Here is a 22,446-nt window from a genome sequence, read left to right on the forward strand (position 1 = left end):
GGCCCCCAATACAAGTCTTATGTAGAATCTGTGTTTCTGGTAATACAATTCAAAGTAATCAAACTTTTCAAAGACAATAAGGTAAAAGAAGAAAAGAAAATTTGGGTTTACCTTAAATAGTGACTGTTCCAAGATTTTCTTGATAAACTGAGTTGTTGACTTTGTGGGAGCATTATGTACTTGAAAAAAAGTTGAGAAATTCTCATACAAGAGGAAGTTATTTAAAGTTAGGTCTGAGGTGTAGGTGTGTCTGTCATTTCAGATAATAGAGGTTGCATATTTGCACTACTGTGTGGATGCTGATCCAAGAAACCTATAAAGCTGTCAGTAATGTGTGCTGCCTTGTACCTTCCTACAGTAATCAAGAAGCTGAATTAACTTCAAACTATTAAGCAGGTCCATGAGTCCATTTTATTCAATTATATTTTTATATTTAAGATGATATTAAGTATTTAGCTTTAGTCAGCATTTTACCCTTTTAAAACCACATCCTGCTTTGCATTGCAAGCAGTCAGGTGACCAAGATGATTTACCATCTCCCCTGCCCTGTCTGTGTAATGGTCCCACTCTGCATCTGTTCGCTGCCCACGTGAGAAGCAGCTTAGGGAAGGAACAGACATCACAGTGCTGGGCAGCCTCATCCAAGGTCATGAAGAAAAATTTAATCTCTGAGCAGTATGAGAAATTCTTTCTAGTCTGTCTAAATTACTTAGTTCTACATTGAGTTTCAGTTTTGGTGAGTAGCAGCAGAATGCAAGACCCCTTCAAATTGCAGTTCAGGAAATGAATTTATAGCATCTGAGTCTCCAGTGCAGATTGCCAGTTCTGCAGCAGATAGGCAGTGGTTTAACACTGCTGCACCTCAAATGGGAATGCACATGTTGTTTCCTATTGAAAATAACACAGAGAAGGAAAATAATCTTCCTATAGTAACTAAGGACAAAAAGCCAAAACATTTTTTCCCCATAATGATGTTGGCTTATCACAATTGGATTTTTGAACAGAATGCCTTAAATTTTGTGGGTTTGCAAGGAATGCAGAGAGCGCACTCCTGCTGGTTATTTCCATAGCCTGCCATGCTAACAGGAAATAGTTCATTTTATAGATAATTGATGTTTTAAGCTCTAGGTTACATCCACCATTGAGGAGCCTGTGCGGATGGGGACGGTCACTGAGAGACACATAAAGGAAGGCTGGGGGTGGGCAGAGTTGCCAGGGACAGCAGGTTACAGGAGGCTTTTTTGTTTGCTCAGGGAATGGAGCGTGAACAGTGTGTCAACCCATAGAGCTCAGGAAAGAAACCAGAGGAATTAGACATACCAGCACTGTTACAGGGCTGTGACCTCTAAGGGATCACAGGGACAGTATGGCACAGCACATTTGAAGTGGGAGGATTCAAGCTTTTTTGGAAAAGCAGACAGGGAAAGGAGTGGAAGTTGTGTTCTACACAAAACAGTTTCTATTTGCCTGGAGCTTTCCCCTGCTTGTTGTAATATGCGTTGAGTCAGCTGAGAGATGATGGGTCAAAATTGGTGGGGACACTGGCATGGGGAACACTGTGCAGGCACCTTCAATAAATTGATAGGAAGAGGAAGCAGATGAAGCTTTAAATAACTACAAGGAGCTCACAATTGTAAGAACTGCCTGCTTTGGAATACAAAATTGCTCTGCTATCTGGAGGAGCACCCAGTGGGGTAAAAGCAGTCCAACCAATTTTTGTGGGTCATCAAGAACATTCTTTTTTGTCCCAGATTTGTTACTCATAAACAAGGAAGGAAGAAAAAATAGGCAATGTTCAGGTAAAGGACAGCCTTGACCTTCTAAGGACCAGGACCTTAGAATTAAAACCCCAAGAGAAGGAAGGAAGACAAATAGTAGAATAAAGATTCTGGGCTTCAGAAGAACAGAATTTGTCTTGTTTGGGAAATTGGTTTGTCAGAACCTCTCGGGAACATGCGATGGGGGCAATGGAGATCAGGAAGGTGCATTGAAACTCAAAGAGAAGAACATGCTCACTGAACAAAAGCTGGCTTGGCTGGTGAGCTGGAACTCAAGCAGGCAGAGGAACAGCTTGGCTGATCCAACAGAGCGTCTCTGAACTCAAACACCAGAAAGGGAGGGCTGGAAAGATGGAAACAGGTATGAGCTACTCAGGTATGAGGGAATGGAGTTGAGTACTGGAACAGTGGCCCAGAGAGGCTCTGACATCTCTGTCTGTGGAGATTTTCACAGCTGAACAGGACAAGGTCCTGAACAACCTGGTGTAACATCAGCATTGGCCTTGCTTTGAGCAGGGGCTTGGCCTAGAGGCCTCCAGAGGTCCCTTCTGGCTACATGACTGTGATTTCCTGTACTTTAGTCCTTACGCAAACTGCGTATTTGAGGCTCCATTCTGCCACCAGACACATCAAGTTTAAGACATGGTAAAAATTACCAAGACTTTAAAACAAAATTGAAAAAGGATGGCTATGATTTTGGGTACTCTTCATGTTTGGTTGTCTTTGCTGAACACTTGTAGTTCCCAAGGACTGTGAGCTTTACTGTTGAGTAGTAGACTGATGCAGAGTTGTCACAAAAGCTCACCTTGAGGAAGAGGTTATCTCTGTGCTGAGGCTCCTTGGTGGCACAATGACACTGCTTCAACTCTGACTTCAAGATCCTTCTCATGCTAAAGAAGTCCAATGGATCCCTGTGTGCTTCATGTTTGAGGTTACATTGTACAAATGTGCATGACAGGAGTATAAAAGAAGCAGTGGAGGTTGCGTGTAGTTTGTTGGTTCTGCCTGCAGTGTGTTGTATATATTTGTGGGAACTGAAAACATGACCTTATTTATATAAGGTTTACTTGATGTTAGGCTGAACAGAAGCATAACAAATAGAATGAAAGTACTATAAGGAAAAAAACCCCAAACCCTGTTGACTCAGTGTTTGGTCTGTAGAATGTTTTTCTGAGTTAACAGAAGGCCTTGAGGCCATTCTGGGTAATGACATTTATCGAAAATAATATTGCTATCTAAAAAGCAGTACTGAAAGAGCCTAGAATGCCAAACACAGGTTTTAAAACCTAACCCAAAAGCCTAACAAAGCTAGGATCTGGGAGGAGCAAAAGAGAAGGAAAATACACTAACTAGTATCCCTGTTACCAAATCTGCATTGAGCTTGTAACCCAGAGGGAATGTTGAGCTGCAGCTTTTGGATGTGGAACAAGTGATGTTCTAGATCCATACTTATATCTGACCAAAGAGGAGGCTCCAGCAGGAGTTGAGAGTACGTAAGGGCAGCAGCTCTTGCCAAGGTCCTACTGAATGATGCCTCCTGCACTCTTGCTAAATGTCTTAAGATTCTCCCAGAGTGTGCAAATGGATCTTCCAGCACTGAGGAGCAGCTACAGTTACAATCATGCTTATTCCACCAAGATTGTCATCATCTCACCAGGTCTGAAACACTGCCAGGTGCGGGTTTCACTCTGGCCCTCGCAGGGTTTTTTATGTATCTCTATGGTAACACAGTGTGTCAGCATTCCATTAAGTTTTGTGGTAGACAGTTGGTGTAAACATTGTTTTTTCAGTCTATCTGGCTTTAAAGAGACATAACAGTGTAACTGCTAAATAAGCTTTGTGCTAGATCATATAAAATATGTCCAGTGATGATATTTGGTTATTAGTAACTGGGCAAAGTGAACCCACAGTTTTAAGTCATATAGTGATCAGGTCATAGAGTGAACCCAAATGTCATAATTTTTATATTTATTGTGCCAGTTTACTTGGACATTACCTCTTAATACAATTTATCGATCATTATATGCCTGTTGAGACTTTCCTCTGGGTTAAGAGACAGTTAATAGAAATTTGCAGTGGTTTTGCTCTATGAGCCTGGCATAAAGGCTTTGTGCTGACATGAGGCTGTAACCCCAGACCTTGGAAATTCCATTTTTAAGTGCTGACAGTTTTGCAGATATATAGGTTCATGCAGCTTCTCAGAGAGGCTTTGGAAAAGTTACAAGCTGAAGTCAATCAGTCTGTGCCCTGTGACAGAAGAGGGCTCTGGGCAGGCCTGTGCCAGCACCTCTTCATCTTTCAGCAGAATTCCTGACTTATGTGGAGACCTAGCTGTGTTTCAAGGAATTCATTGGCACAAACATGAAGTTTTCTGAAGAAGGAAAACATATCTGATGTGGATTCAGAGTAGCAAGTAGAGTTTTTAAGAGAGACATTCAGATTTAGGAAAGTTTTAGTGCTTTGTATCTGTGCAGGATTTAGGAAATGCAACTTGAGACCCTGACAGGCCTCAAAAAAAAAAAAAAAAAAAAAAAAAAACAACCCTAAAAAATGCCTCACTTTAGAAAACTGTTGTCTGATTTAAGAAGAACTTTACTTTGGAAATTTATTTCTTTTTAGAAACTGAGCAACATCAATATATATGCACATAATGCATAGAAACAGATGATGCACTGACTGGCAGTATTGCCCATCTAATGTTCATACATAATCATCCTTGCTCTTACCAGTTCTAGGAACCTTAATGTTTATGCAGTAATTGTCACAGTACAACGAGACCTTCTGTGTAGGAAAGCCTGTTTATGTTTTTGTTTTGTTTTGTTTTGTTGTTTTTGTTTTTGTTTTTACTTTAGAGTAATCTAAAGGTCAAGAAACAGTTTTAAATACAGTTTCTAAGAAACAACTGGATAGACAGTAATAAACCTTATTAAATGAAACTTTATATTTAAGGTGCCATCTGGGAACTATATACAAAGACTGTTCTAAAAGCACAAGAAATGTTCACATTTATATGAACTTAGGTATGTTTTTGGTTTTTTTAATATATATTTCACACTTTTTAAAATTTAAATAGATCTCAAAATGCAAACACACAAAATCCAGATGTACTGGAAACATGTGTTCACATTATAAATATTATAACTGTACTCAAAAATATAGAAAATAAAGTAGTATATAACTAAGGGAAGAACTAAATCAATGCAGCTACCCACTTGTGCCATTAACTGAAAGAAATAAAGAAAATGAATTCTCTAAACATGGATAATCCCTCGTTTGAGATCTGGAAACAAAAGTGAAAAAAAAAGTCTATAAAACTGAAGCCCAAAAGATACACCATAAGAATACTTTACAAGCAATTTACCACACAGTTTAATATCTACACAATCTCTTTGATAAATGGACTCTCTACTGATTATTTACAGATTTCACTACTATTATAATCTCATCCAATCTTTCTAAGACACTCTGCTTATATAAATAAGGATTAGTTAGCAAAGTTAATTACTGTAAAAGAAAAATGCTAAACTTGGGATGAAATTTCAGTCTAGAGTTTGTCTGTTTGCTGTCTTCTACTTGCAGGTGCTAAGGCAGTTTTGATTAGGACCCTGGATATTCCCAAAAGGTCTTTTCTGGAGGTAACTGTACATGGTGGAGAGACCCAAACTAACTTTGGAATTGTAATGCTGGAGAGCTAATTGCAGCAACATAAAATAATTTACATGTAATTATTAGGGAGAGTGTAATAATTTAACAAAATCAGATGTCGAGTTCTACACAATGTTCCCATATCACACAGATGATCTGATCTATTGCACATAGGAAACTTTGGTTCTCAAGACATTCCCCTTTAATCATTAAAATGTCAAAATGCTTGAGTTGCTATTGATTTCAGCAGGAAATAAGAATGAATTGGAGTTCTGTGGTGAACAGAGTTGGTTCTATCCAGTTGTTGTCCGCTAGTATTTTAGAGAAATTTCAATTAGCTTGAACTCAGAAAGTCAAGATATTAGCTTAATTGCACATAAACAGAGTCAGTTGTGGGTTGGTGTGATCTCACAAGGCACAGAGCTACATTTTCCAAGGTTGGACTCTTCAACAATTAAGTCAAAAATTATTGCATACTTTGGCTCCTTTTCAGGTATTCCTACAGAGTTTCCAGTTGTGGTCTGTTGGCCTGGAGTGACCGTGCAAGGGAGGATGCAGCAGAGGGGAGTGCAGGGCTTTTCCTGTGCTGTGCACACATTGTCACTGCACATCCCCACTGCAAGATATGCCTGGCACCTCCATGGCTGCTTTATCTGATTAAGGACACAGGACTACACATTTTTACTGAAGACTTTGTCAATTTTTTAAAAGAAAATTAGCTTTGCCATTCACAGAAATTACATAATATGTTCTTTGAGAAGTGTCCTTATGTGGCTGTCAGGAGGGCATCAAACAAGCCTCTCAGATGTGTGTGATTAAAAGAGACACATCTAGACTTTGTGAAAAGTATCCTATATGAGTAGTTAGAAGAATTAGAAATATATTTCAATTAAAAAAAGTTATTAATCTGTATTTTTGAAATCTATTTAAACCTGGTATAATTAAAATAGGAATTTTAAAAAAATTCTTTGTGAATGTTTTTGAAAAAACATTTTTGCAAAATATGTTCTGATCCCAACAGCTCTGTTTAGTCATACAATTGGTGAAAATCTCTTCAGACAGTTATTTAATTTATACAATACAAGACAAACCCTATTAAATACATCCCTCTTGATGGATGTATGTGTTTAACCTTCAAAGGTGGAGATTCCTCAGGGAATCCATTTCAGGCTGTATTATCCTTACTACTAGATTCCCAAAAAGTTAATTTGATTCTTCCCTGCTAAAACTTAAGCTTGTTATTTTTGCTGTTGCCTGACACTCCCTCAAAGTGCAAATTACTTGTTTTATCATTCCAGAGATGCGCACGTATCTAAAGACTGCTATCCTCTTCCAGGACTGCTTTATTTCCTTCAGGTTAAACTTTTAAGTCTTTTTAACCGTTCCTTATATGACATGTCTTCCTATACTGTAGTTGCCATCACTGCTTCTCTAAACTCTGATTAGTAGCTCACATCTTTATGGTAAGATGTGGAAGGTCCTGTCCAAAACCAGAAGTGCTTCAGTTGAAACAATCCTGGTTCTAAGTGAAGTGGGAGGATTGAATCATGTGGTGCTTAGACCATCCTCTTACCCTCCAGTTTGCAGGAACTCTCTGAGAGAAGGATTCTCTGGATTCACACACAGTAAACAGAGTCAAGAATATGGAATTATTTAATGCAATTTAAAAGGCACTAAGTGTCCTTTCTGGTGGATTACTTGATGTAGACTGAGTGCCATCTGGAGGTCAGGAAACATAGAGCTCTGGATGCTTTCATGCTAAAAAACAAAATTCCCTAGGTTTACAAACAAAATGTTCTTACATGAGTAGGAGCTTGAGCCCGACAGATACTGGGCATCCACCACTCAGTGTAAAGTTTGTGACCCAGAGTAAGGCATGCAAGGGCAATGTCTCTTGTTGTTATGCAATCACCATAAAATGTGCAACGTCTGAGTGGCCTGTGAAGTTTTCAGAAAAAGCTCTGGACAGCACAAGGACAAGAAAAGTCTTGATCTGCTTTTTCTTCTCCTGCTTTCAGGAGACAAATGAGTTCCTGGCGCAGTTTTCTACTCACAAGAGAGAGCAGAAAGCACTTCAGCTGAACAAGAAGTTTTAAAAAGATGGTTCCTATTAGGTGTGTCTGAACTCAGTTCTCCATCATCATTCATGTCTGCACAGGGTGGAATCAGCCTTCCTCACCTGGGCGAGTTGCATGAGGCGGTCATCCTTCTTTAGGTAACTTAGCTGTCATTTTGAAAGCCCTGATCCTTCAGAGTTCTCACTGTCTTGAGAAAGTCAAGAGGAGAAGCGCTTGGCAGTTGTGACTTCAGAGGGTGGGACCTGGCTCTTCTTGCTACAGTGCCTTTTTTTTTGTCTGAGACCACATGGATCAGTGATCACACTGGTCACAGTGGTCACCTAGTTTTCTGGGCTTCCTTCTGCCACTGAAGTCTAATCATGAAAACAAATATCTTTAATTGCCAAGTGTGAGTGCACCCATCTTAATCTCAGTCTGGTGAGAGAATGCAGTCTGTTGTTTCAAGGCAATGCTAATGGTTTCTGTGTTGAGCTCCACATAGGCCTAAGTGTGATCCTGCAGAAGTTACATACAGCTTTAAGGACAGATATTGTGTGTACCCTCTCCCTGCTCTTCTTGTAGATTTTTCCCTACAGAACAACAGGCCATAAAGTTTCAACCTATGTAATGAAGATGCTCTTGCTGAACAGGCTTTTGTTATTGTTGTGTTGATGTAACTTGAGGATGGTTTCCCTGAGAAACCACAGATTTTAGGGATTATGAACCTGTTAAATTCAAGACTGACAATCCTGAATGTGTAAGACAAGTTGCTGAGCCAACACGCCTTCAGAGCAAAATGTGAAAGCCTTCTTCCTTGTCAATGAGTTTCCATCAGCTAAACCAGAAAAAAAAAAGCATAAGGGAAAGGAATTGAAGAGCAGCAAATCCACAGAAACAAAAATTAAAACTAGTGTGAAAAATATTTGTTCTTCCTCCCTCAGCAGGGAGTGGTGAAAAGCACAGAGCATGTCTCACATGCCTAAGCATTATTCTTTAGAACAAGTTTAAACATGCAGATGACAGAAGCTTATGAATCCTTGTCTAACTACATGAAATGCAACAAGCTGCTGAATTTTTATCATGCTGGCTTTCAGAACTGGAAGTGCATTTTTTATGTTGTGACTCATCTGAGCAGATCTCTTATAATTGTTTGCTTTCAGGAGATAAAATTCAGGAAGAAATGGCCTTTTGTCTTTAGTTTTGTTCTTTCAGATATTAGTGGCATCCTTACTGTATTTTTCATGGGAAGATGGATTAGATCTGTAGTGCTGTCTGTATATAGTGCAGTCACTCAAAATATGGAGAGGATCATCTATTATGGCATTGTTCGATCAGATCTGTTTTTACCCTTGAAAGAACTTACTTTGTTGCTGTTATGTTGTTACTGAAGCACTAAGAAAGCTGGAACTCACTCTCAAATTTCCCGATTCATGCAGCACTACTGAAGAATTTGTATTTACCAGAGCCCTACCAAGCTCAGTATTCATATGGCTGCCAGTAGTTTGGTTGGTTGAGTTGGGAACTTTGCTTGAGAACACAGACATATAGCTTGGCAGTGGCTTCTGCTCCTTTCTCTTACTCTGGATAAAACAAAGACCAATAATAAGTCTTCAAAATTGAAAGAATTGCTTCTTACAAAAGTACAACTTACTGAAATTATTTGTAATATCAGCACTTATAATATCAGCCCTTCTGCTTTCAAAATTAGAAATTAAATGTACTTAAATATATCATACAAAATGTACATGAAAGTGTGGAAAGAAAGCAAAACAATTGAGGGTTTTTTTCCCCTGTTGTCTTATGATAGGATAACAGAGGGAATGAATAATTTTAAAATGTGTTGCATAAAATGTTATCTGGGATGGAAGTTACCCTGCTCTAGAATGGCTGTAATGTGGGAAGCTTTTTCTTTTATTTTTAGTAAGTGGCTTGGATTTCAGCAAGATGTTTATCTTACAAATTTGCTCCTAGGAAGTTGATTCTTCCAGCACCTGTCTTTTTGCCAAGTTGTTAACATTAAAACAGATTGAACACACATAGGTAGCAGAAGAAAACATTTTAGCTCTATTATTTTTCCTAAAGATTATAGTAGTAAAGAGTTTGCCAATAATGCCTAGGTATGCTTCAATTTGAAATATTAGCCTAGCTCAAATTGATGAAAACTAAAAAGAGCATGGGTACAGTTAAATGTCTGTTCAAAACTCAACATTTGGTCATAGTCCTTTAGGAAACTCCAGTTCTGGTACCTTGAAATAGAAGTAAAAAATATAGTGTCAAATTTTTTTGTCTTTAATTAAGTTGGTTAATGTTGATCATAATTGAATGCCTGTTCAACTGCCCAGTTTGACACATGCAGCCCAGCTGATAAACCTGCAGATTCCTTGTACTAAAACCTGTCTTTTTGGTGATGGAGCCCAGGGTTTTCTTTATTTCCATACTATATGAGGAGTGGGTGTTGTTTTTGCTAAGGGAAGGTGAGAATACCATGTCCCACAATGCCTTGTGCAAATGCAAATAAATTACTTATGACCTGAGTTGCTCTAGAAAATATTTGTCCAACGCCTTGAGGAAGACACAGCATCTTATTTTTGAAATGACCAATACTTTGCTGGCAGAAGCCTGTGGTAGGAGTTCTCAGAGCCATATTGCTGCAGGCAAATATCCATGAGAGTATTCTGTGCAGATAGGCAGCTGTGCTAGGAGCACATGGAGTCAGAAAACCTGAGTTTGGCACTTCAGCTCTGTTTTATACCTGGTGTGGGACTGCAGGGCAAGTCCTTTGACTTTCTGTCCTTTGCTTTCCTCGACCTGAAATGGTAAAAACATCAGTTCACCCACTATTGTAAGAGTACTGTGAGTCAAGAGAGGAAACAGTTCTGTACAGCTCTATCTGCAGCAGGGCTCAAGGGACACTTGGGCTGACTCTGAGCTGCTTACCTGTGCTGCATCCAAGCTCATCGAACTAGTGCTGAAGCTGCACATCCTTCTGAGCTGAGCTTGACTGTACAGCACAGCCATGTACCATGTGGAGCTAGGAGCATTGGATTTCTGTGCTGCACTCCCCTGTCCAGTACAGATATGCCCCAGGTGCAAATAAAATTGAATTTATGACTGTTGTGTTTATCACTATATGTCTTGGTATGCCAGCACAGGACTGAAGTCCTAGAAATTTTTATCTTGATATGCAGTCATTATTTGAGCATTATCAGGTTTGGGTGCTACTGAATGGTGCTAATTAGTCAGAAATGCCATGGTCTCAGGCATTGCCCTACATCTACTTCTAGTCAGACCATTTGATGCATACAAGTCTTTCTCCATTATTGTTTTTGGGACAGGAATGTGGAAGTGAAGGACAGTCCCCTGCAGGCTGTAGGGTATATAGTTTGATGAATCCATCCTTAGGCATCTTTTTCTTCACAAGCCTGTCCTACCCTTTTGCAAGAGTTTCTGTCTTCATAGCTAAAACTGGAAAGCAGAACATGCTTCAGCTGTATGATGTGTTACATTACACATGAAAGTGAATTTGCACCAATATTCATGACTGTCAACCCCAGGGACAGGCACAGAATCCTTCCTTCTGCCTTAGCTAGGGAATGAGTATGGAACAGGCTGAGCCTGTTGAGCAAGAGTCGGAGTGTCCCAGCACAGCTGGGAGAGAGTAACGTAGCCCTGGCTTTGCATGCGTCAGAGTCCTGGCATCAGCCTGTCCCTCGAGTAGACAGAGCCAGGCAAGACTGCAAACACGTCTCTGGGGAAATCAGAGCTGGGATCTGCATCTCCTCTGGAAGGCTGAAGCGGGTGGAGGTTTTGGATGGTTTTGTTTCCCGTTTTAGATAATTCTGAGTGATACTCTTTTTCTTCCCTTTCCTTAGCTTGGGCAGTGTGCAGCTGGAAATGGAGCTGACTTTAATTTTACCAAGAATATTCTTCTAATAGACATACTGATGATGTATACTGAAGCATAAACACTTACTCAAGATATGTGGCAGAGACAGGATCTTAATTTTGGGTTCCTTTGGGTCACTGGTGCATGCACAGCCAAAGCTTAGGTTGTACGTGTGCAGCAGTCTGCTGAAATACCACAGCAATGGGGCAAGTTCAGTAGATTTACAGACTGGGAATACAAAATTGTATTTTGGCAGAACACTCTGTTTAGCTTCCATTTCAGCCATTTCCAAGAGTATGAGAAGAGGTGATAATATCACTCTGTCTGCAATAAATTATAAAGCTTGGCACTTTTATGTCTTCATTGTGGAAATCTCTAAAAGCTAAAAGATACTTAGCATGCAGTTCTTTGCATTGATTTTCAGCTTAAGCCCAGCATGCTGGAGATATTAGGACAGATTTTGTCCAGTGAAGGAGAGCAGAGGTAATGCAACCCTAGAAAGGAAGGTATTAGGATCTGATCCAAAGTCCCTGCAGCAGCAAATTTTGTTTGATAGTGTTGGTTTTGGATCAAGCCCTAATGCTGTCAGGGACTATCAGGACCATTGTCAAGACAAGCCAAAGAGGCATGAACTGGAACAAGTGACTTACCAGATTCTTCTTCCTCTCTGTCCAGCCTCCACAGACTCTCCAGATCTTATCCTGTTGGACCTGGTCTGCCTGCTTGTCTGCCCAGGCCCAAGCAGCCATTTGTGCAGTGGTTGTCAGTTCTGCTCAGCTGGGTGCTGCTAGGACACAGGAGGAGCTGGGGCTGGTTGCCCCAGAGTATGGTTCCTGTTTGCTGAGACTTAACCAAGGTATTTCTCCTGATTCCAGAACTCCTTTCCAGCTTGTCCATTTTGAGACTCACCATATACCCAGCCTTTTTAGCCATATTGTGACTTCTCAGAAAGTGAAACCTATTCTTGTTTGCACTTTTGAAGTTCCTTTTCTCCTAACATTTTTTTTTTCAGCTATTGCTTTGGAGTGCTTTCAGAAAAGAATATACACAGCAGCACTGACAGGCAGTGCTCAGCACTGGTTTACTTCCCTCTTATTTAATGTCCTTTTCCTACTTCTTTCTGTTGCATCATTGCTTGCGTGCTGTCGGGGTTTTCATGGTAACAGCAATTTCATAAGAAGGGACTGTAATTGGAAGCAATGGGATCTCCAGATGTAGCCAGCAAACTCTTAGCTTACAAGGTGATTCTAGTGACTGCAGCTGAGATCAGCCTCTATTCAAAATCCTCAGAACAACAGTCTGGTTTAATAGCAAAGGGTGCTGTGGAGATTGCTGCTGAGTAGTCAGGAGGACTTTTGTTGTGGTTATGTAGCAGAAGCAAAAGCTCCTGAAAGCTGCTGGTTTCCCTGTGTGTTTACTGTCTCTATTGGAAACGTCTGACTTGTGAATATATGCCAGAAGAGGAGCAGAGACCCAGTGTGACAGCTGCTGGGGCCTTGAACTCTGTTTGGGACAGAGATGTTTGGTTAAAATTAAGTGTTTCAAGGAATCTGTTCTGAAAGCTTCTTATTTTCAAATTTTAAAAAATCTTTTCTAAGCACTTGGGGAGTTTTGCAGAAGGTAGTAATCAACTATGATAAGTTTTTAAATAACTTTAAAGGGTCATTAGTATAAAAAGTGAGAATTTTCAAAACAGTGTCCAAAATGTCAGTGTTTGTCTTTGCAGTCAGCCTGTTGGGCTTCTGTGGGATGAACTCACTTCCTCAAGTATTTGTGACCTTGCAGGAAAACAGAATATTTAAAGTATAAATTTCCTCTGAAATTCTTGACTGACTTGTTTTTGAATAGTGTGGATTAGTTCCAGATGAATTCTATCCTCTTGTTTCATCTTTCTGGCAAATGCTAATGAACTTTGAATCTACTTCAGGGGGATTTTGGCAAACTTATTTGCTTGCAGTATTGGGAAACACATCCTGAATTTGGCAGATAATTTCTTTAACAATAGTTAAATTCAATAAATAAATACAACAATCTAAACACTTAATGTAGACAAGTTGAGCAAGAAAGACTTCTACAATTCTACAATAATTATGGAAAAGTTGTTCTGAATTTGAAGATTGTGATAACTTAAGGTAAATTCCACCTTAAACCCTTATGTTTGCTTTGGTTTTGAATTAAATTTTAGTAGGCTTTTTGTTTATTTGCTATTTTTTCTGAGATAATTGAAACATGAATAGTGTTTTTCATCTCTTTCAGCCAAAAAGAAAAAGAAGTCATGTAGTCACATGGCATTGTCATGAACTGAAGAAATTTAGTGTTTTTCAGCCTGGACTAATAGTTGTCCCTATTCCTCTTGTGGAATCTTCTTATCCTGTTGCATTTGGTCCAGGGTCCTCTCCAAGTTGGGGGTGTGTGCAGCTGGTTGGAGAACAGTGTTTTAGCAGCATCTGATTGCTTTAAAAGGAATCTGAGGCACGTTTGGAAGAACCAGTGGATTAATCAGAGTGCATGGGATTTTAACTCCAGATCTATTCAGAAAAGGATGCTGATGGAAAGTCTGTTCCTCTTAATTCTTGTGTACAAAGTTCCTGTATCAGATTAGAATTTTAATTCTGATCATTCTTTCAAGTCAGTTTCTGCAAATTAAACAGTAATAAGCTAAAATTTCTTGTACTGAGGACAGCCTCCAAATGACTACTTGCAGTCACTGAATAAACTGGACAGAAAGATTACAATCATATGTTTTAAGTCTATGCCATTGAGTGATCTCAGCAGACCTGGCACAGATACTGCACTGTTTCCCCTCATTTTTCCCATTTGCCAGTTTAGCATTTTATTTGCTCATTTGAATTGGTACAACTGATTTACTGTGTACACATTTTCATCCTGTAGGTTGATGTTTATTGTGGCTTCATGCCACATGAATCGATGTAAACTGATTAGAACATCTTGATTTTTTTCTGGCTGGGGACATGAAACTTAAAAAATAATTATGAGTGTCACTGTCAAAGATGGCCTTTGCTTAGAAGTTTGTTTTGTGATTAATTAATTTGACAAGCAAATGCTAGGGCCTGTAATTTTGAAGAAGAACTTGACTGAGGTTAGTCTTTTGGTTTTACAAGATAAGTGATAATATGCACAACAAATTCATCTGACAGAAATAATGGCACTTATTTCCTTTGAGTCAAAGGAAAAGATGCCTAGAGAGGCTTTTTATAGAGGAAAAATTTCAGACAAAACCTTTTTATTTGACCACAAGAGGGTATTGCAGTATCAGTTATGCAAGAGTTTTACTAATGTTTGCCTTTATATGCTCTAACTTATTTTTAAAAGACATATTTCTCAAAACTTATCATTTAAATTAGGTAATAGTTAAGAAAATTAGGTTTTATATGCTGGTATTTGATGTCCTTGTCCAAGGGCAATTTCTGAGTTGGTTTTCCCTAACATTTATAGTAGAAGTTTCTTAACACCTTAGAGATTCCCTTCACTGGACAACAGAGACTGAGACAGTTACTCTAAAACAATCAAAAACTTCATAGAAATGGCTTGCAAGGAGACATCAGTGACATTAGAGAAATAGTAACAGGAGATGAATGTGTTGCTGCTTTGTCTGAAAGTGCCCATTGGTCCAGGATGGAGCTGGCACAGTCAGTGAGACTCTGATCTGATTTTTCCATGTGGTTTTATTTGAAGGAATAAGTTCTGAAATCTTTTTTAGCTCATTTGTATTTCCCAATTTTCTCATTTACACCCAATTTTTCTACAGTATACATCCAATATTGATTGGCACTTTTTTAATAACTCAACACTGTGTTGCAATACTTCCCTACAAAAGTTGTGTATCCTGAACTTTAAGGGCTGTGTTGCCAAATGTTTGTGCCATGGGAGAGGGACCCAGAAGGATTTTTGGATTCAGCCACTCCTACATCTACTGCTGAATTTAGGAGAAGGTGCATAGGATGCCTGCATGTCTCTTATCAAGCTCACCTTTTAAAAGAAGTAGAAGAGCAGCCATGTCACATTATCTGTGAGGATCAAGTTTCTGAGGGTTCTGATAGTGACTGATGGACAACAAAGGAATTTTCATACAAGCAAGTTTGTCAGCTATTGTGGAGCTTTAAGGAGCACACACATTTAAAAGCCCTGGTGCAGTGCATATTCAAATAAGAGGCAGGAGCAAAAGCTGGAGGAGAGGGCAGCCCTCTGGAGACCAGCTTCTCAGAGCAGGTCACAATTTGGAAGATCTCTGTCACTTCATGACAAGTGAAGGTACCCCCATGGAAATCTTTCAGCACGAGCAGTGTTTCCTTCCTGCCTCAAATAGTGGCATTTGGCGTGTCATCGTCATCTTCCTGGAATGAATGCAGATCAGGCAGTCAGGGTTGCAGGCTGGAAGAGGGGCCGTGGCGATGGCTGGCAGAGCAGGCTGTGGGGTGGTTGGTCAGAGGACACTGAGCACCCAGCAGAGAAGTGACATTTGGCAGGGCATTAACACACTGCTTTTTCATCAGCCCTGGCCATCAAGCACCGAGGGCTCTGGAAAGCCTGGAGATGGCAGGTCCTGCTGGTGAGCCGTATCTTGGTCTGGCAGGAGCAGAATGCCTTGGGTCTCTGTATGCAGGCAGAATGAAAACAAATCCAGCCAGTTACCACTTTGGAGTCAAACTCCTTTAAAGCAATTTATGTAGCTGATTGATTAAAGGCATCCTGCATTAAGTTTTGCTGTGGGTTTCTTAAAAAATCTCCTTATTTCATATATATATGGAGTTCTGCTGACAGACTGTGGCAAGTGGAGTATCTGTTGCATCAGCAGTGTACAAATACCATAGGAGGAATGTCTGCTTCCAGTGACAGAGTCTGACACTTCAAAATACAACCAAAGCTGTAGTACAGACTGCAAGAAATCTGTTGTGATTTTTTGTATCCCCTCATAATGGTTGTAAAATATGTTAACTACTGATGTGCAGTTTTCCCTATTTGAAGCAAAAATTATTTATTTAGGCTGGTGTGTGATGAGGGATTTGAAGATATCTGGTTTTAGGAGAAAGAATGTTAAATATATGTAGTGTTCCTCACAGGCTGAGGAATCTTTTCAGTTGCTATTGCACATCATTTAAGTCTCAGAGGCCAGATCCTGTAAAGAAGTGCAATATTGTAGGCACAACCAAAGTTATCTTTGTGAGTCAGAGTTGAGTTAAAGTCACATCCTCACCACAGCAGGGAGCTCTGGTAACTGCACAGTGGAGCTTGGCTTTATTCATCTTCACTGTTGGCTCGCACAATTTGTTAGCAGGTCTAGGAGAATTGCAGGGTATGAACTGCTTGAGTGCTCTGCAGAGGCCGTGCTTTGTGCTGCCTAAGCACCCATGGCAGTGGATTGGCCTCTGAGTGTGGCGTGGCTCTGATTCCTGCACTCCTGGGGTCTGCAGCTGCTCACAGGCTCAGCTCACAGGGCAGGGAAGCTGCCTCAGAAATACTACAGAGGCTCAGTTTCTCCTCTCTGCTACCTGTAGCACTGTGGTACTTACAGATATATTTTTTTGCTCTGTGAATTACAACATTCCAGCTGTTATTAATACATATTTCAGTGCTCAAGATGCTTTTCTGGTTTTGGGGTTTTTTGCATTATTCTCTGGTTTTTACCTGTCTCCTCTGGCAGCTAAGGGTATAACTTGTTGATGTACATTTTGGTACACTGAATGTTTCATTTGCCATCTGCTCACCATATTCATAAAAGACATTAACTTTCTGTTTTTATGTGAGAAACCAAAAATTCTCTACTGCAAGTTATGCAAAGTTTTCAAAGCACAATACCTAAAATTTATTTTAAATTGTGTCTCACTATTGAATGAAAGGTGGCACCTGGCTTTCAAAATGTTCTTCACCCTTGTTAGTTTTGTTGGCTGAGAATTGATCTACTTCCTCTTAATTTTTTTAAAGGTAACTGTCAGAATCTTCTCTGAACATGTCAATCACAAGCTTTGTCTATTTTTCAGCAAAGCTTTTAGCATCTTCATTGCAGCTATTAGTGTCAGTTTCCTTTTTAATTGTAGAAGCTAGTGTCAAATCACACTTTAGGCTGATGTTTGTCCATCTCTGACTGTTGGGAATTGGAAAGAAGTTCTCCCTAAAGGCAGGATGTTCCCATAATGGGGATTGTGTATAACCTTTTCTTTGATACACTAAAATCTGGTGGCAGATTTCCAGAGATTATGGGAATTGAGGTCTGAAGGGACCTCAGGAGGTCTCTAGCCCAACCTGCTCCTCAGAACATGAGCTATGAAATCAGACCAGCTGGTCAGGGCTTTATGCTGTTGATCTTGGAAGCCTCCAAGGACAGAGACTGCAGAACCATTTTGGGTAATGCATCTCACCTCAGGGTTGCCACTGTGATGAAGATGTTTTGGCTTATATACAGTCAGAACCTCTCCTGTTTCAACTTGTGCCCGTTTTATTTCATTCCTCCACTGAGCCATGCTCTAAGCAGCCTGACTGTGTCTTTCCAACAATCTGAATGCAATTACTGGGACTCTGCTCTTTGGTCTCCCCACAGCCTTCTCTGCTCCAGGCTGGATAGAGCTTGATTACCAGTTGTGTTGTCTGTGTTACACAGATGTGTCAGACCTTTACCTGACCCACTCTGTTCTCTGTCCCTGCCTGATGTGACCATTTGCACTGCTCATGCCCAGCAGGGCAGATGCTCCATGAGATCTGGAAAGGAAAATATCAGAGTGTACTTGGAGTGAACAGTCCATTTTGGCATTCTTTTCTTAGATCCCCTGCACTGTTCTGTAGCCCAGTTCAGCCTTATTCCTTCTATGGTTGTACAGAGCTTGACTGTGTGTTGTTGTTGAGGCAGGACATGAATGAGGGGACTCTGCTCAGAAGGCTGTGAGAGTAAAACTCCACTTTATTTCAAAATGCATCGCTCTTTATACAGAGCTTCGTCCAGGCCAATTCCGTTGGTCCTGAAGTAAAACAAGCCACACCATTGGTGCACAGTGCATGACACACAGTGGTAGAACTTAATTATAAACAATGTGAACAACAAGAGAGATAAAGGACCTTATTTACATTATTTTCCAACAGATTCCCAGGCTTCTGTCTGGTTAGAAACTTTCCATTTCTCTCTTTGACTGACTCTGAGACCTACAACTGTGTTTCTGTAGAGTTGGAAAATTTTACTCTCTGAAGAAATGGACATCCAGAACAATGTGAAATATTCCTGGATGTGTTTGGAGCTTTTTCTTTTTATCTGAGTTGTGCAACCATTCACATGTGAATACTCAAACAGGCAAAACTGAAAGGATAACAGCTGCATTCCCAGACCTTTAGGCCAGGGTAGCCAAACAGACTTGGAAAAAAAATTCAGACTGGATTTTCACTGTACCAGATGCTTCAATAATGATCTTGTTATGGTGTGATAAGGAAAATGGGAGTCTGCCTCTTAGAATGGGCTGTATTCCAGTTTTCAAGACAGGCCCCAGTTTCTAGGAAACCTTTTGCTTAGGTCACTACTTAAATTTAGAATCCTCTCAAAACAGTATACAGAAATACAACTAAGAATGCAGTTGCAGAATTGGGATTAAATCCTGTCTTCTTGCATTTGGTCACTTAATGATAAAAAGGGCAAGATGTTATCCTACTTTTTGTGTGAACTCCCCACATAATCTGCACATGTACAGTATGAGTATCATATATCTCTCTTTAAAAATCCAGCTCTGATCACAGTGCTGATAGAAGTGAACCGAGCAGCATTTTCTATGTAGGCATCATGAAAAACTTCAGCCAAACTGAGATTATGGAAAATTGTTGCCCTGTTTCACATGAAGCATTTAATCTTGAAATATAGTGAGGTCAGTGAATCTTTTAATGAGGAACAGGGTTTTCAAAATTCTTCCAGGTTCTGAAGGCCCAGGACAGAAAACAGGGCAAAACCTGACAGCATGAAGAGCCCCATGTCAGCTGAGGTCTCCTACAGCTTCCAGCACTCCTAGCACTTAATAGCAGGCATCTCAAAGTTCTGAGATATTGGGCTACCTGGGACCTTGGTTTCTGGGCAGACTACTCAAGGCTTCCATATATTTTTAAAGAATGGAAAAAATAGCAACCAAAATAGGGATATTCAGATGGGCTTTTAAATTCTTTGTCTACTTCAGCGTTCCAAGTCCTTGGTAGATTAAACCATGACAAAAATATTTCGCATCTTTGTTCTTGTCTGCTGACCATGCTAAATCTCCTTTAAATGTATTCCAAATTGTTTAAGACTGACTAACCCGTGCAAAATTAGTTGGGTCAGTGATATGATCACACATAGAAGCATCTACTGCCATTTAGAAAGTCCTAGGATAGCTGAGAAGTCCATGATGAGCCACCAGATCCGTAGCTAAGCTGCAAGAGACCTGCATCTTTCTACAGAAGCAGGAGGGACAGGCAACATCTGCCTGTCATATTGCACTGCATGACCATGAGTGTGTCAGCACTTCACATCCTGACATCCAGCTAAGAGTGTTATTCAACCAAATCTCCCACTCATCTCCACTTACTGCATTGTGGATTGTGCCTTGGACTGGTCCTGTTACATGCAGCCTGTGGGGACTCAGAGTGCTGCTGGGGAAGGTGAGCTGCTCACAGCTGCTCACAGCTGTCAGCACAGAGCACAAGGGAAGGGCAGGCAGCCCCTGACCTGCAGGATGGGTTCAACATCTCTGTGGTTCCTTAACCAAAGCCAGTTTCACTCCAAAGATCCACTTCCTGCTGCTGCACACGAATTCCCTACACCTCCATTACCTGTAGGGTGGCAGAGATATCCTTAAAGGAGTCCTGTAGCAGCTGTTGAACTTGAGATTTACTGTGAGGGAAAGGTATAACTACACTTATGCTAGGAAAAGTGTGCCAGGGCCCACTCTCTGGATAGGAATCGTAAGTATTTCCCACATTAGTGAAGAAGTTTGTACTAAGTGATTATGTCTTGCATTGTCTGTTCTGTTAATTCCTGTTTAAAAAGGGACTTAACCAGCAGCAAAGGAAGAGGTTGGGTGAGGGGCTTGTAGAAAAAATAGCTTAACTTTCCAGTCTTTTTCTCAGTTTGATAAGTTTAATATTCCTAATTCCAGGCATTTTTTCCCTCAAAATTTTGTTACGTACTTGAACCTGACAATTGAAGGATTGAGGATGTGTTTGAACTACATTTTCTTCCAAGTCTGATGATAAAAACAACTTATGCCATTAGCATAAAATAAAAAGCCCAAACAGTTTTACAGTTTACAGAAGCTAAAAGTTTTGCTGATGAATGGGAATATCCATATTGGAAATAGCCTGCACTGGCTCTGTAGTTGAAATGGTACCATACTCTTGCAAAAGGCCAGATAGAGATTTTGAATAAAGCATCTCTGTGCTCTTTGCCTGTTTCCATTCCTCCATGGTGTCACTAATTTGCCATAATGTGAATATTAGGCTGCATACCTTAGCTTGCACAAACCGCCAATTTTGCAGGAGGACTAGAAAACAGCAACAATCAAAGCAGATTTTTCAAATTACTTTTCTATATGTCTTTGTGGTGAGTGTTCAGATTCATCAGCACCTTGGTCTGTGGTGGCAACTTACTTTGTACATTCTGTTTTATGGGCTCTGCTGTTGGGATTGTTGTTCTGGGAGAAGTAAATAGACTTTGAGAAAGAGATCACGCCATAACAACCTTCATCTTCTGTTTACAGTTCAGATAAATATCTGTGCTGTGGAAATTTATGTCCTGAAGAATTTTCTAAACTAGAACATTAATTGGCTTAATAACAAAAGGATTAATGCAGATAAGTTGAAGATTATTTAAATGGTGAATAATTTTATTTTTTAAAAGCTACCATTGACCTTGAGATTATCTCAGCTGGTCACAGCATGGTGCTAATACCACCAAGTTTGTGAGGTCATTCCCCATGTGGGCTATTTACTTAAGAGTTCAACTCTTAAGTTCAACTTGTGGGATCCTTGTGGGTCCCTTCCAATTCAGAAGATTCTGTGAATCTCTAAATTATACATCACAGGTACTGAGTAGGAAGAGAGTATTTTTCACTTATTTACAATACCAGAAAGTACATGATTGTTTTGAGGGAGAGGTTCCTATAAGCATCCAGCAGAACATGATTTTTCCCATTAAAATCAATATTAAGATTCCCCTTGTTTAATGGCAGCAACTCCATGTGTGTTTGAAAATCCAAACCTGTCAGTTTGTAAGTTCTTTAACTTTTGGTTAAAGAAGTAGATTTTACTCAAGCAAAATGTCTATTGGCTGAACTGGTTGTTTTGCTCCCCTCTGAACATCCTGGCTGCTGGGAGATCTTTGACCTTTAAAGGGTATACCTGGAAAGGACATTTTTTCCTTCCTGCATCTGATGCTATTAATATGCAAATTGGCAAGATTTTATTCCAAAGTGTAAGCATTCCTTAGAGATTTCAGCTGTATGTGTTTGTCCTTCAGCTGGTTTGGCTTTATAATTGGCCAGTGGTGCAGAAAGCATGGTCAGGGGAAGTGTCAGTGTGGGATGGAGTCACCATTTGGGAGGATCTTCTATCTAGTGAGGCCCTTGTGGGTTTTGGAACAGAGAGTGGCTGGAGAAGCCAATTAGTAAGTAGAGTAGGGTTAGGTATGGTTTTAATATCAGGGTATTTCCCCCCTGATAGAAATTATCATAAAAACCAATAACTACAGGACATCAGTGGAATATTAGTCTTGAAATCCAGGGGTAGGTGATCCCCACAGTGCTTGCTCAGAGCCCACCTGCAACATGCACACCTTCAGATTTGTGCCTCTTCTCTCCCAGCTGCCTTCCATCATGTGAAGATTAGCTGGGTGAGGGGAAAGCCAAGGTTTTTATGTAGTGCTGGCTGCTATAGAAACCAGGAGCTCTGTGACAGCGAGCTTGGCTGCGTGGGCATGGACGGCAACAGCTCCTGGCCAGGGGATGCTGTAGCTGCACTCTCAGCTTTCAGTGTCCTTCACCAAAATCCAGCTGCCTTTGAACTGTTGTGTGTCTGTGGCTCTGCAATGTGCAGTTGTTTAACATGAGAAATAAGATGCCAA

At 40.2% G+C, this 22,446-nt stretch overlaps 1 non-coding gene across 1 annotated transcript; it reads right to left on the bottom strand.

The window, feature by feature from the left end:
• Window positions 1–4,606: 4,606 nt before the first annotated feature.
• CIMIP5 (ciliary microtubule inner protein 5) lies at window positions 4,607–13,562 on the bottom strand. Its single transcript, XR_012054856.1, has 2 exons — window positions 12,017–13,562; window positions 4,607–10,288 (listed from the first exon to the last, which is right to left on the bottom strand). It is a non-coding gene; the product is annotated as a ciliary microtubule inner protein 5 (transcript).
• Window positions 13,563–22,446: the final 8,884 nt, after the last annotated feature.

The sequence above is a fragment of the Taeniopygia guttata genome, chromosome 3, assembly GCF_048771995.1.
Source record: "Taeniopygia guttata chromosome 3, bTaeGut7.mat, whole genome shotgun sequence".
Taxonomy (NCBI): Eukaryota; Metazoa; Chordata; class Aves; order Passeriformes; family Estrildidae; genus Taeniopygia; species Taeniopygia guttata.